Here is a 12,012-nt window from a genome sequence, read left to right on the forward strand (position 1 = left end):
GTTTGCTTGTTTGCTCTGTTTTTTTTGTTGTTTTTTTAATGCCAGAAAAAAAATTAAAGTCATCTACTTTAAAGTTATATGTTAATTTACTGGAAGTTCTGATATGTAAAAATATATAATTTCCTTGTTTTCCTCTCTTTGTCAACAAAGCCTATCTGGGCCGGGCGCAGTGGCTGATGCCTGTAATCTCAGCACTGTGGGAGGCTGAGGTGGGCGGATCACTTGAGGTCAGGAGTTTGAGACCAGCCTGGCCAACATGGTAAATCCCTATCTCTACTGAAAAAAAAATACAAAAAGATTAGCCAGGCATGCTGGCAGTCACCTGTAATCCCAGCTACTAAGGAGGCTGAGGCAGGAGAATCTCTTGGAGTAATCCCAGCTACGAAGGAGACTGAGGCAGAGGTTGCAGTGAGCCAAGATTTTGCCACTGCACTCCAGCCTGGGCGACACAGCAAGACTCCATCTCAAAAATAAAATTCAAATAAAACAAAGTCTACCCATTGTGTTGGGTTTTGGCCCTAGGAGATACTTTTTACATTCTTATCTCATTGCCCCACTGGCACAAAAGACTTCCTCCCTCTTCTATATTAGTACATTTGTAACTCAATAGAAGTGCCAGCATGACCATTTTGAAGAGGGTAGAGGAGAATATTTTAATCTGTTACTTAAAAGGACTGACTTTAGAAACAATCTGCAATAGTTGCTGAGAGCACTGGACAGGGGGATCTGCTTTGGCAATATCCCAGATTTAGGCTAAAAATAGTAGGAGATGAGTCCTGTTAGGAATATCTGGGAATCACAGGCAATAAGGAGTCTATACCAGGTACTGTAATGTAGTTCCTACAGCCTTATTTTACTATGTTAACTCAAAGGAGGTATTTCACACACACAAAAAAAAATCGGAAGTAAATCTCCCTTACATCATCCTTAAAGATTAGCAATGTGCCTGGCATACCCAGCTTCTACTTAATAGCTTTTAGCTATTTGTAGCGGGAATTTATCATGTCTTCTAGATCTTGTTGATATTATTAGCCTTTAGTTCCCCAAAAGTGAGTTTCATATACCCACATTGCCTTTTTGGGTCTGTTTTCTCATCTAGAAAATAAGAAAGATAAATAATTATTAGTGTAAATGCAAGCCTCTGTAAACCTCTCTCAGGGTTCTACAAAAATATCCTTGAAAACATTAAGTAGGAAGAAAATTTATATCATAGAAGCTTAGGTTAAGATTAGTGGAAACTAGAAAGAATTTCTACTAAACAGAAATTTAGTAGAATCCTAGTAAGGGGTAGGATTTTAAAAAATGACTCACTCCAGTTCTACATCGGAACATCCTGTTAATAAAACAAAATGACGGCCGGGCGCAGTGGCTCACGCCTGTAATCCCAGCACTTCAGGAGGCCAAGATGGGCCGATCACGAGGTCAGGAAATCAAGACCATCCTGGTTAACATGGTGAAACCCCGTCTCCACTAAAAATACAAAAACTGAGCCAGGCGTGGTGGCGGGCGCCTGTAGTCCCAGCTACTCCGGAGGCTGAGGCAGGAGAATGGCGTGAACCCGGGAGGCGGAGCTTGCAGTCAGCCGAGATCGCCCCACTGCACTCCAGCCTGGGCAACAGAGCGAGACTCCGTCTCAAACAAACAAACAAAAACAAATAAAACAAGATGACACCTTAGCCTCCCATCTTCCGACACTCCTTATTATGTATGAGAAGGCTATACTATTAATTTGAGACAGCTATTGAGAGTCTTGTCATAATAGGCTTCTTTCTGCATTCCTTCACTAGTGGCCCTGAAGCTGCACTATGTTGGAGGTTTCCTTGACTAAGAGAACCACACCTGGCATTCACCTCGATAGGGGAGTCATAAAAGATCCTGCCTCTGACCAGAAGAGTATGAATGACAAAGGTGACATAACCAGCACAGAAAGATGTCTTAGCCTCTGCACATCAGCTGATTTAGAATACTTACAGATGGGGGGCGCGGTGGGGGGGGGGGGGGCGCAGAATGTTCTTTTCAGCTTCTTTGCCCTGAGAACTTTGATCTTATTGCAAGGAAGTCCCTTACCCTCTTCTACCCTAGATCTGACGGACCTCCTGGGATTTCCTGGGAAAATGAAATGAGTCTAATACCTTTGACCGCCTTTTGGATATTATATCAGCACTTACTTGAGTAGACTGTGAAAGAGCTGAAAGCAATATTCAGAGTCTGACAGTTCTCTGCAGTTGGCCTAGATAACCTCATTGTGAAATAAGTAACTAAATGGGCAAAAGATTTGAACAAGCACTTCACAAAAGAAGACCAAGAGGAGGGCAGGGTTTTTTGTTTGGGGAGTTTTATTTAGTTTTGTTTTGGGGTTGTTTTGTTTTGGCAGAGGACAGGAGGAGTGGATAGATTCATTTTGTAAAGAAATATTAAAATATTCTTTTTAATTTGATAGTTAATTTAAGCTAAAGAATCTTTTAAAACTCAGAATGTTCAGCCGTATTAGTCGTCAATGAACTGCTCATTACAACTACAATAAGCTACCCCAACAGTGGTATGTACAGCAAGAATTAAAATGTTGACAATACCAAGTACTGGTGACAGTGTGAAATAACAAGAACTGCTGATGCAAATTGGCTCAACCACTTGGGAAAATGTTTGACTGTATCTACTAAAGTTGAATATATGTATGCCCTCAACTCAGCAGTTCCACTTCTAAGCATATATCCAATAAAGATGTGTACATATGTGTACCAAAAGACACATACAAAAACATTCTTGGTATTATTCATAGTAGCCTCAAAGTGGAAAGAACCCCAGTGTCCATGAACAGAATGCATATGACACTGTATAGCAAGGAAATGAGCTAACTCTTGCCACACTTAACGATTTGAAGGAATCTCACAAACATAATGTTGAACAAAAGCAACCAGTCAACAAAAGATGTGCTGTAGGATTCCCACTTACAGAGTTCAGAAACAAGCAAAACATACTGTTGAGCAGACTGGAATGGGGAAGTTCACAAAGGGAGTTATGGTGTGCTGGTGGTCTTGTCTTTCTTGACCAGGATGGGATAACTGATTGTTTTTGAGCTGTACTGTATGGAGTATGCATTTTTTATTTATCTTATACTTCAATTAAAGTTTTTCTTTCTTAGTGAATAAAGCAAAAATCAGCATGAGGCTGGTGAAACAGACAGTTCTGCAGAATGAGAGAAGAGCAATGTCCTGAAGCATTTAGAAAGAAGGACTTTGTTCTTCCAGTGCTTATAGAACAAGAAATATTAGAAAATATCTGCTTTTGCTCCCCCTATGGTGCAGCAGGTTATTATGATGGCAAGAGGGCAGGAGAATAAGAGTGAGAAAAGAAAAGGAGAAGCTAAATTAACATTTGTGTCAGAAATAGTAAATAGTCATAGCACTAAAGAAAACTGAATCCAAGATGAACAGTGAATACTAAACTACTTTTCAGAATCCTGTGGGTTCTCATGAGTCCACAAAGGGAAGATAGAGGGAAGTTCCCCCACTTTCTGTTTATTTTCCAGATCAGAACTGCTTTCATCAATGTTATATATTGTGCTTTAAAAGCTTTCCTTTAAAGGATTCTGCAGCTTAAATAAGTTAGGATGAACAAAAAGCATCAGAGTGAAAGACAAAAAGCACCCTTCGACGTATATAGTGAGAGAAAAGGTACAGATCAAAAAGACTGATTACAGAGATTTATCCATTGCCTAATAGATGTTCCCAATAAACAATAATTCATTTTAATAGAACAAACATCGTTGATCTAAAAAATTTTAAAAGGCACAAGACTGAAGATCCTCTTCTACACATTTTAAATGCCATCTGGAATGGAGCAATGTCTACAGTTTTGTAGCCCAAGATTTCTCTACTCATCCAAATTGTAAAGGTAACAGACATTCTGTGATATACAATGTACTGCTCATTTGCCCTTTCTGGAAAAAAATTAATCACCGCACTCCCAAAATGAATCAAAATTAAGAATAAAAGAATAAGGAAAGAAAGGCCAGTCGGTGAGTATTGAAATCATCATGGAAACTATTAGAATAATGAAAGTAATTGTAAATTTCATTTTTTAAAAAAAGAGGTTTATCATATGACTTATCTATTCTGAAATTTTTCAGTGGGATTTATAGCCCTAGGTTAAGTTAATGAAGGCCAAGAAGGAATGGCAATTTCTTTTTTTGAGGGGACAGAGGCAGGTAAGGGGTAAAATCCTTCTCTTTTGTAAAGAAATATTAAAATTCATTCGTTTTTTACTTTGGTAATTAAATGTAAGGAAGAATCTTTTGAAATCTGTTAAAGTGGTTAATAATAAAATTAATAACAGAATGTCTTCTCTTCAAATTCTTGAACAATGCAAAAGTGAAATTGTGTCTATGAAAAAAGTAAAAAAAAAAAAAAAAAAAAACCGCATAAGACCAAAACTGTTTAAACTGTTTAAATTCTAAAAACAAAATGAAATTGTTTCCTTCATCCAAGAGACTTACCTTCAAATCCAATTCTGTCACACACACTCAACAGAAAAAGTATCTCAGAGTACAATTTAAGGAGAAGTTATAAAGCTAAATAACAGAAGCATAGTCACTGATAAAATTACAATTAGTAGTGAAGAAAACAGACCCTGACACTTATATGCAGGCTCGTATAGGATTAAAATGTGAAATTGCAAGTACTTTATATATATAAAAATATATAATATATATACTTTTATATATTAAAATATGAAAGTACAAAGTATACTTTACAATAGTGTAGGGATTGTGATGGAAACCTTAACATGTTCCGTGAACCGTCACAACACAAATCAAATATGGGGAGAAATTATCTGCAAGAAATGAAAAATAAAGCAAAATTTATATGTATAAAAAAATATAACTTTTCTCAAATGGAATAGTTTACAAATCGATCAGAAAGCAATACCAAATGACAAAAGCAGCATAGAGGACCCAGAAAGATCTCTTAGCTTTCTGCACATCAGCTGATTTAGAGTATTTATAGCAGGATAAAAGAAACACCTCCAACATGTTCTTTCCAGCCTCTCTGTTTGAAATACTTTGGTCTGATTGCAAGGACATCTCTTACTCTCTTCTACCCTAAGCGTAGATCCTGTCAGCCTCCTTGGATTTCTGGAGGAATGAAATGGCTCTGACATTCAGTGCCCACCTGCTGTACATTACTTCAACATCTGAATGGCCTGTAATAGCCGAAAGCAACCTTAGAGCCTGACAATTTCCCTGCAGTGCATTTTAAAAGGCAAAAGTTATACATGGTAATAAAACTAAAAGATTTTAATAATTAAATCACAATCGTGAAAAATAATTTAGAAGCCTCCTAAACAGTTTTTTCAAAAAGATCCAGTAAAATTGAGTGAAAACAAAATGGCAAATAAAAGCTAGAGGATGTGTTTAAAGCTATGCTGAAAGGCAAACTGATAGCCACTATTATTTAGAACATGAAAATGAACTAATAGACATGTAACACAAGGGGAAAAAGAAACAATATGGATAATACTAGGAATAACTCAGAAGAAAGCAAATAGGCAACCTCCTGACAAATGCATTTTTTTAAAAAATCAAAATCAGAAATAATAAAGATAATGAAAAATAGATTATTAAAAATAAATGCAATCCTTAATTATTTTAACTGAAATATTTGCTATGACATATTCAGTACAGAAGTTTAGAAAACCCACTCAAGAATTATAAAATTCAAACAAGTCAATAACCAAAGAAAAAAAATTAATGTAGTAACCAATGAATTGTATCTCCTCAAAAGAGTCCTGATCACGCTATGCATTCTCCCAAACTTTTAAGAGGCACATTATGCCTGTGTTATATAAAGTTTCTCTGGTAGGCAGAAAAAGGTGAGTGTACACCACATTAAATTTTGTGCAGTTACTGTTACCCTGACACCAAAACATTGAAAAGACAAAAATTGTCTTTTCAATTTTTGAAGTTACTGTGACCCTGGCACCAAAACATTGAAAAGACAAAAATTGTCTTTTCAAAGCTATAAATTGTTCTTTTACCTAGGAATATGGATGCAAACAAACTTAAATAAAATATTAGAAGTACAAATCACGTGTTCAAAGAACAACATACCATTGCCAAGTAGGGTTTATCCTTTGATGAAAGAGCAGTTCCCATTGCGGGGAAAAAAACCTGTTAATACACATTTTTTTTTTTCGGGGACAGGGTCTCACTTTGTTGCCCAGGCTGCTCTCGAACTCTAATACGCATCTCAATAGATCCACAATGAGATCTGTTTGCCCAAATTGATTACTTGTCCATTCTTGTGATCATATGAATGTCATGGACTCTTTGGATTATTCATGATTAGTCTGAAGCAATCACTAACTGGAAGGATGGGACTAGTCTGGGTTGTTTAAATGAATCAGTGTCTAGCCTTGTTCCCAACTGCATGACTGCAATATAATGGGGAAGGTATGGAAAGCATGTTGGTAAGGCAAACACAATGTCTAAAACTGCTTCTTAGCTAGATTTATTGCCAGGCACTGGGCGAGTGGCTTTACATATATCTCAAAACTCTATGGTGTAAGTACTATTTTTCCTATTTTATCAACAGGAAGCTGAAGTACATTCCGAGAAATAAAGTAACTTGCTCAAGTAACAGCCAGCAAATGGGGAAGCTGGACTTTAGATACAGGTGACTTAAAATTGATGCCCATTCTCTTAACCACTACACTAAATATCAATGGCCATAATGAAGATTACAGGTGCTACCACATGCACACACTAATCAAAATTATGTAACAACAAATCCTTCCAAAACTTTGGGATAGAATGGAAATCATGCTTACTATTTAGAGAAAGCAAGCAGAATACAAAATTCCATATAATGTAGTTAATGATTTTTTTAAGCTAGAATGAATTTGCTAGAATGAATTTGAAAGAGCCATATGGGTGTATTTGCTTTTCACTATTTTCCATTTTTCCTTAGTGAACATTTGTACTTTAAAAAAAAAAAAAAACTAAAAAGAGCCAGGCATGGTGGCTTATGCGTGTAATCCCAGCACTTTGGGAGGCCAAGGTGGGTGGATCATCTGAGGTCAGGAGTTTGAGACCAGCCTGACCAACATGGTGAAACCCTATCTCTACTAAAAAGACACACACACACACACAAAAAATGAGCCAGGCATGGTGGCACACGCCTGTGTAATCCCAGCTATTCAGGAGGCTGAGGCAGGAGAATCGCTTGAACCCGGGAGGTAGAGGTTACGGTGAGCCAAGATCATGCCATTGCACTCCAGCCTGGGTGACAGAACAAGACTCCATTTTTTAAAAAAAAAAAGGAAAAAAAAAATTAAAAAAATATACTGTATGCCCTACTAGATGGTAGAGTTTTTATGAGCAAAGCCTGTGTTTTATTTTTGTAACCTCAAACACAGCTATGCACCTTACAAATAATAGGCACAATATAAATTTTTATCCATTTGGATTACAGCAGAAAGGATTCCTATGTATGTCTCCTGCAGAGATTCTGTTAACAAGTGTGTATTCTCTATAGATGTTGCAATAATTGTTTAGGTACTATCCTTTCAAACTGAAGTTTTAGGCTTATTTTTAAAGATTATGCTAATTTTTATTTTAATGTTGTGTTTTTGTTGTTTGTACAATTTTACTAGTGCCTGGTTCACAGCCCAAATACAAATCTAGGTGATTTTTGAATAATAGATGATACTTGTTAAACTCTAACTATATCACTACTATTCCAAGCACTGTGAGATATTTTCCCATTTAGCCATCTAACAGTTCTGTGAAATTAATACTGTGAGGCACAGGGAGGTTAAATGACTTCTGACAGGACACATAGCAAATAAGTAATGGAGCTGGGATTCACGCTCAAGAAATATGACTCCATGGCCTCACTTAAGTTCACACACGGTGATACTCTGGTTTCTCTTCAGATCATATAAATCTTTGGCCTTTTACTGAAGATTTCCATGGAGAGGAACAGTTATGAGTCTTTACCCAATTTTTTGAGGCCTCTTGTTTAATGATTTTTTTTTTTTTTTTTTAAGTTTACACGCTGTTTAATTCAACCACTGTTCTGGGTTTTATTTGTTTTTTAAGAAGTATAAAATATTTTATGTTATAAATAGACCGTGTAATTGTGAAAAAATTTTATTCCGTTGTATGACTCCTTGAAAGAATGAGGTGGAAGAATAAAGTAAGAAAAGTATAACTGAGATGAGAAGAAGTGAAAGCAAGAGAAAAGGATTAGAGATGGCAGAATAAAGAGGGTGACTCAGTGACTTCGGGGTCAAAGTGTTGGTTCCTTTTTCACCTTGGTTGTACAAGTTTATTCAACAATAATATATTGAACATGTATGTACTAGGTGCCGAGGACATAATGGTGAAGAGAAAAAAAGATGACTTCTTTGCCCTTATGTATAATAGCTTATATAATTATTATAAGCTTCTATTATATAACGTAGTTTGAAAAAGTAGTTTACAGTGAGTCAGCTGCCAGTAAGGCAGCCTGGCTTCTCCCCAAACTATCAATTTTAGAGGATTCACAAGAACACAGGAATCCCCCTTTACTGTCATCCTTAATTTGGCCACACCTAATTCTGCTTTTGTGTTTGTTTTAAAGGGTTTTATTGTTGTGTTTTGGGGGCTAAAGATTACAGTGTCATCTACACATCTTAAGTGTAAGATTTGAGAATTCTTGATTAATGTATACACTCTTATAACCCACTTTCGGAGACTATTCCCATGGGTCTGTTGTGTTTCTGTTTGTCTTGTAAGCAAAGGCACTATCTTTTTAAAGATGTTTGTATAGTAAACAGAATCAGAAGACAGATAGTGTCTCCCTCTGGTGCAAGAGACAAATTCTGTTTAGTAAAATTAAGATAATGTCTCCTTCCAGGGCAAAGGGTAAGCAGAGTTACAGCTCTTGATTAAAGATTTAGGCTCCTTAAGCTTGTTGTTCCTCAGTTCTAGCACACACTGTGGCATGCACGGCATCCACTCGGGTCACTCTGCATTACCCCTGTAAGACTTGGGGGACAAAAGGAGCCAACGCAGACATGCAGCTCAGGCTGCTTACTGTGTTGCGGATAATGATGTCCGTTGTCTCTGATGCAGGAGATGGTGGCAGGCTTTTTATCTTGCAAGTAGGATAACATCTCAGACCCTTCACAGTTCTTGACAATCCCACCCATTCAAGATAGAGATCATTTTTATTGGGGCAGCAAGTTCCTTCATGCCCCTTTCCCATCAATCTCACAAGAATATCCTTTTTCTGATTTCATTCACACTAGATAGTGTTGCCTTTTCTAGAACATCACATACATGGAATCATACAGTATACAGTTGTCCCTTGGTATCTGAGGAGGAATGTTCTCAGGACCTCCCTGTAGATACCAAAATCCACGGATGCTCAAATTGTTAAGTCTCATTTAAATGATGTAGGCCAGGTGCAGTGACTTATGCCTGTAACTCCAGCATTTTGGGAGGCTGAGGTGAGTGGATCACTGACCTTAGGAGTTTGAGACCAGCCTGGGCAACATGGTGAAACCCCATCTCTCAAAAACAAAAGAAAAATTAGCCTGGCATAGTGGCTACCTGTATTCCCAGCTATTTGTGGTACTGAGGTGGGGAGATCACTGGAGCCCAGGAGGCAGAGGTTGCAGTGAGCCAAGATTGTGCCACTGCACTCCAGCCTGGGTAACAGAGCAAGACCTGTCTCAAAAATAAATAAAAATAAAGTGGTGTAGTATTTGCATATAACCTATGCACATTTTCTTGTTTACTTTATCTGTAGATTACTTATAATATCTAGTACAATGTAAATGCTATGTAAACAGTTGTTATACTGTATTGTTTAGGAAATAACGACAAGAAAAAGATCTGTATGTATTCAATGCAGGCACAACCATCCTTTTTTTTTTTTCACATATTTTCAAACTAGGCTGGTTGAATCCACAGATGTGGAACCAGGGATACACACAGTTGACTGTGTACTCATTTGTATTTATGTGCTTTCACTCAGCATGAAGTCTGTGAAATTCATCCATGCTGTGGTGCGTATCAGTGATTCATTCTTTTTCTTGGCTGAAGAGTAGCCCAATGTAAGAATAACAGTTGTAACGTTAGTAATTCATATGTTTAGCTTTATCATATGTAAGACATTGGGAATCAAACATTGTTTAGACTAGATTCTATTACCTTTAGATGAAGAGCCTTCATTTCTGTTCTAGCAGGCACTTAGCTTATTTGGACCCCCATTTCCACCTCTCCCTCTTTTGCAATGGGCGGCCCCTGGATTTCTGTTGGAGTTTTCAGCCTTTCAGGTGTTGTTTTCCATCACCACCACCTCTGGTAGTCTCCCTTGCATGTGCACAACCAAAGAGTCAGCCAAAAAATTTCCTGAGTGAGGTTTATCATAGATTTTGGGACTCCTTGTTTTTTGGCTCTGTCCTTTTTGGGGGATGCTCCCTTGCTCTCAAATTGCTTAGGCATCCCCATAGTGTGCCCATTGACTCAAGCCAGTAAGACTGCACTTTTCTGCTTGAGTTCTAGCATTGCTGTGCTGAGGTAAAGGTTCATAAACATGAATCTCACCCGGTGTGGTTCTCTTCTTTCAATGTTTACTCCTCTTGGTTTCTGCCTGCTTTTGGTAATTCTCCAAGTACCTTCAATTAGGTCATATATATGTGAACTAATTGAATATATATATATGTTGCCCAGAGTTTATAATTGTTATAGGAGACATAGTCTGATGAAAGCTCCTCTATCATTTTCAGAATCAGTGTAGTGTATTTTTATTCCTGTGTAGTGTATTTTTATTCCTTTTTTTCAAAATTTCTGTGACATTTTACTTTGGATGTGTATCTTATAAGCAACATGTGGCTAAATTTTGTTCTTTGTGGAATCTAATAGTCTGCCATTCATTAGGTCACTTTAACGCATTTACATTCATTGTGATTAATGACATTTAGATTTACTTATTTACTCATTTATTCATTCATTTAGAAGTGTGGTCTTGCTGTGTTGCCCAGGCTGGTCTTAGACTCCAGGGCTCAAGTGATCCTCCTGCTTCATCCTCTCGGATAGCTGGAACTTCTAGTGTGTGCCATCATGCCTAGCTTTTTTTTTTTTTTTTTTTTTTTTTGAGACAGAGTTTTGCTCTTGTTGCCCAGGCTGGAGTGCAATGGTGTGATCTTGGCTCACTGCAACCTCTGCCTCCTGGGTTCAAGCGATTCTCCTGTCTCAGCCTCCCAAGTAGCTGTGATTACAGGCGTGCACCACCACACCGAGCTAATTTTGTATTTTTAGTAGAGACGGAGTTTCACCATGTTGGTCAGGCTGATCTTGAACTCCTGATCTCAAGTGATTCACCCACGTCAGCCTCCCAAAGTGTTGGGATTAAAGGCGTGAGCCACCGCACCCGGCCCATCATGCCTAGCTCTTGCATTTATTTTTTACCACTTTATTTTCTGTGTTTACCATTATTTACATTTGCTTCTTTAGTTCTGGTTGTCTGTCAGGTTGATAAGGTTTTCTATTATCCCCCCACTTTGATGTTCTCCTTACTTGGAAGTTACAGATTACATTTATGTTCCTTAGGGACCACCCTTAAACTTCCTACTAAAGTCTAAAGTTATTTAGTATTTCTACCTTCCTTCCAAACAGGAAAAGGACATTATTTTGTTTACTCATTAACAGATTCCTACCTTTCCTTTTATTGTTGTCTGGAAATTCAGTATCAACATTTTTATCATAAAATACATTTTTTAAAAAATTAATATTCAAACATGACAATTTTGTGCTCATCATTGTTTCTTTTTAAACAAAATAATTTTATTGACATACAATTCACATACCATAAAATCACCGTTGTATTTTGCATCTAACTTCTTTCCCTTACCTTCACTTTTCTTCTTGCAAGCTCTAATGGTTATTTCAGTGAGATGTATTTTGGGGTTTTGTTTCATTTTGTTTCCTTTTTGTCTGAAAATGCCTTTACTTTGCTTTCA

At 37.3% G+C, this 12,012-nt stretch overlaps 1 non-coding gene across 1 annotated transcript; it reads left to right on the plus strand.

Moving 5' to 3' along the window:
* The first annotated feature begins 7,915 nt into the window (after positions 1-7,915).
* On the plus strand, positions 7,916-8,030 carry LOC119625391 (U5 spliceosomal RNA). Its single transcript, XR_005241599.1, has one exon. It is a non-coding gene; the product is annotated as a U5 spliceosomal RNA (small nuclear RNA).
* The last annotated feature ends 3,982 nt before the right edge of the window (positions 8,031-12,012 follow it).

This window comes from Chlorocebus sabaeus, chromosome 10, assembly GCF_047675955.1.
Source record: "Chlorocebus sabaeus isolate Y175 chromosome 10, mChlSab1.0.hap1, whole genome shotgun sequence".
In the NCBI taxonomy this organism is placed as follows: domain Eukaryota; kingdom Metazoa; phylum Chordata; class Mammalia; order Primates; family Cercopithecidae; genus Chlorocebus; species Chlorocebus sabaeus.